A 3,883-nucleotide genomic window follows, 5' to 3' on the forward strand; every position below is an offset into this window, starting at 1 on the left:
ACCTATCTTCCTCCTCCTGCCCTTAACTCCTTTGCTCTAAGCAAGTCCTCAAGCTGGCAAACACCTGTAAAATCTCCTTTTGTCTCCTTATATCTTTTCTTTGTGGCCTGACAATATCAAATCTTGTCCAATTTCCTTGTGTCTAGAACGCATATTGACATACCATCTTCGCCTTTGTCTATCTGTCTACCTTTTAATTTTTCTCTTTCAGACACTCTTTTCTCTATGTTCATTCTTTCTTGATACTCCCTCTCTGTTGTTAATCCTCTAATCACTGCCTCTCACTTCCTGACCCTCTCTTTTTTCTGAGCATCTATCCAGTAATCTTGCACACACGTCCTATTGGAAGTAGAAGAACTTTAATTACTAATCCTACAAATATGAAAATGAAGGTGTTATTTAAAAACATGCAGTGGATTTCAAAACTCAAAACCAAAGAAACATCCCAAATGAACAAATAAGTGGAAGTCACCAGTTATAAACCACACAAATCCACCAAGGCAAACTCAAAATGATTCAGTAAGAGTACACAATGACTTAAGTGTACAAATTTTATTTACTTTCATCTACTACAGACTTCTTCAGAAAAAAAAAGTGAACAATTTCAAAACTCCCTGTAGTGCTATTAAACCATTTTTTGCAGGAAGCTTTGGCTCTACTGCACCCCCACTATGGGTATGTGCCCAGCATAACCATTATACTTACATTATACACACATTATCTATCTATCTATCTATCTATCTATCTATCTATCTATCTATCTATCTATCTATCTATATAAAAGTCTGAGATTGCTGTGCCTATGAGTAAGGGAAATTCTTTGAGGTTTCCCAGCCTTAGACATAGTACTTACTCTCACTCTTCCAAGGTTTAGAATTATATTCTTTGAAATTTCAGGAGTTCTACTCTCTTGCCTCCTTTACCTTATTGGATTGCATTTTGTTCTACTGCTCTGTCTCCTTTACCTTATTGGATTACATTTTGTTCTACTGCCCTGTCTCCTCTACCTTATTGGATTGCATTTCATTCTACTGCCTTGCCTCCTTTACCTTATTGGATTGTATTTTGTTCTACTGCTCTGTCTCCTTTACCTTATTGTATTACATTTTGTTCTACTGCCCTGTCTCCTCTACCTTATTGGATGGCATTTCATTCTACTGTCTTGCTTCCTTTACCTTATTGGATTGTATTTTCTTCTACTGCCCTGTCTCCTTTACCTTATTGGATTGCATTTCATTCTACTGCCTTGCCTCCTTTACCTTATTGGATTACATTTTGTTCTACTGCCCTGTCTCCTTTACCTTGTTGGATTACATTTTGTTCTACTGCCTTGCCTCCTTTACCTTATTGGATTGCATTTCATTCTACTGCCTTGCCTCCTTTACCTTATTGGATTGCATTTCATTCTACTGCCCTGTCTCCTTTACCTTATTGGATTACATTTTGTTCTACTGCCTTGCCTCCTTTACCTTATTGGATTGCATTTCATTCTACTGCCTTGCCTCCTTTACCTTATTGGATTGCATTTCATTCTACTGCCTTGCCTCCTTTACCTTATTGGATTACATTTTGTTCTACTGCCCTGTATCCTTTACCTTATTGGATTACATTTTGTTCTACTGCCTTGCCTCCTTTGCCTTATTGGATTGCATTTCATTCTACTGCCTTGCCTCCTTTATCTTATTGGATTGCATTTCATCCTGGAGAATATCCACTATACTGTTCTCCACCATCTCCTGTACCATTTGCTAATTTGGCAACAGCTTTATTACTCCCTTTCCCTTCCATGCACTTCCTGTCCCCCTTTGTGACTTCCTGACTAATCCCTTTAACCACAGCTCCACAAGAACATGATCTGGATCACATAATTTAAGCAATGCACTTCATCTGCATGCACATTTACTGATCTGTGATTGTAAAGACGCAATTTATCTGAGTGCTATGTTTGCTGTTTTTCCCACCATTTTGGTGAGGTTACATTTTGATGATTGTGAATACTATTTGTATTATCTATATTAGAATGTAGAGTTTATTATTTAGATTTATTGTATTTTATTTAGTGTTTTTCTATGACATTTCTTCCAACAAAATGCTGCAAATGCATTATATGGCTGGGTGTACTTTATTCTTGAGATTTTGTCCTTCCCACATGCCTTTACATAAGTAATGGGATGGGATGATTTTGAAAAAACACTTGTTTCTACAGTGTTTTACATGCTTATGGATTTCAACATTTTGAGATGATTACAATGGCTCCATTGTTAGCGGTTTCTATTAGCCCAAATGAATCAGTATGATCCAAAAGTCATCATTCCATACTTCTCAAATCTCCAGCCATTCCAGTCTGTCTCCATCTACATTAAACTTAGTCTAACTTGCTTGCTTGAATTTATTCTTAATAAATGCATACTCTTTAACCTTTTCCACCTCTTCATGTATGTGTTCAATGGGCCTTCTTCTTCACCATGCTTCTAACTTCTTCTTACAGTCCATGTGAAATGCTACCACCCTATATTTCATATTCCATTGCTTATTCCCTTAACTGTTGGTGTACTCATCTCTATTAATAATTTCCTGAAGAAAACATCCCTTCATTACCATTCAAACCATATCATAATCCCACAGTCAGTCTTCTGTTTTCTACAATGTGTTTAGTGAAAACTCAGATCCCCCCGCCATATTTCAGGTCTTCTTCATTCTAAATCTTTGTCCGTGATAACCCCAATGGGTCTATATTATAACATCGAAGTCTTACAACTTCAAATGTTATAATATCGACCATAGTAGAGCGAAACACCAGAAAACCGAACAGTCAGAATAGCAAATTTTTTCCCAGGGAAAAAATTTGCTGTTCCGACAAACATACACACAACACAAACACACCAAAATAAATAACACACACACACACACACACACACACACACACTTTACAAAACCCTACACTAAACCATACATACACCACTAGCTATCCACTTACCTTAACCCAACCCTAACCCTCATATCCACACAATTGCACACTTACCTGACCCGCACCCTAACCCTAACTCACCTAACCCACGCCGAATCACACACTCACCTTCGTTCACACACTTACCTTAACCTGGTCCATAACCTTCGCTCCACAGTCGAGGAAATAATGAAGCTGCAGAAACGGCCCACCGAATACTTTCCTAGGAAAGTATTCGGTGTTCTGCAGCTTCGTTATTTCCAGTGTTCGCTCTACTGGGTTCAATATTATAACATTCAAAGTTGGAAGACTTCAATGTTATAATACAGACCCAACCCCAACCACCCACCCCAATTTTATATCAAAATTCATAACTCTTGTCAAGTGTAGCTTGGTCTCCTGAAGGAATAAAAAAATATGCCTTCTTCTCCAAGCCAGCAGAAACATGCAGGTTCCAACCAAAAGATCACTAACAAAAGAACAGCACTTCTTCCAAAAAAGAACCAAAAAATGATGTATGCAGCTTACAGTAAAGAAAGCTAGCTTCCATTGAATCCAGACTCTCTTCACTATTCTGTGGTGGTTTATACAGATTGCATTTGTTTGGACAGAAATAAACAACTCGTTCTACATTCAGCATGTTTTTTGGAAAAAGAAGTGCTGTTCTTTTTTTATTGAAATTTTCTCCTGCTGGAATACCAGACCCACCGCATCCTAATTTAGTCTCCCTCTATCCTTGCCCTCTTAATTGGTTATTACTTCCTAAAAGCATTTAGCATAACATAACACAACCACCTTAGCCTCCTCCTTCTGTTTCCATTTTCCATCTCCTTCTTCTATCCATCTTTCTAATCCCTTTCCTCTCTCAAACCCTAGGCACTTAAGTCCTTATCTGGTCCACCCAAGAATGCAAAAACTATAAATTCCAACTTTCCT

General features: G+C 37.8%; 1 pseudogene; it reads right to left on the bottom strand.

The window, feature by feature from the left end:
• Window positions 1-313: 313 nt before the first annotated feature.
• Window positions 314-3,883, bottom strand: part of LOC122814127 — a 29,207-nt pseudogene continuing 25,637 nt past the window's right edge.

The sequence above is a fragment of the Protopterus annectens genome, chromosome 10.part0 (assembly GCF_019279795.1).
Source record: "Protopterus annectens isolate FY-2018-M chromosome 10.part0, PAN1.0, whole genome shotgun sequence".
NCBI classification, from domain to species: domain Eukaryota; kingdom Metazoa; phylum Chordata; order Ceratodontiformes; family Protopteridae; genus Protopterus; species Protopterus annectens.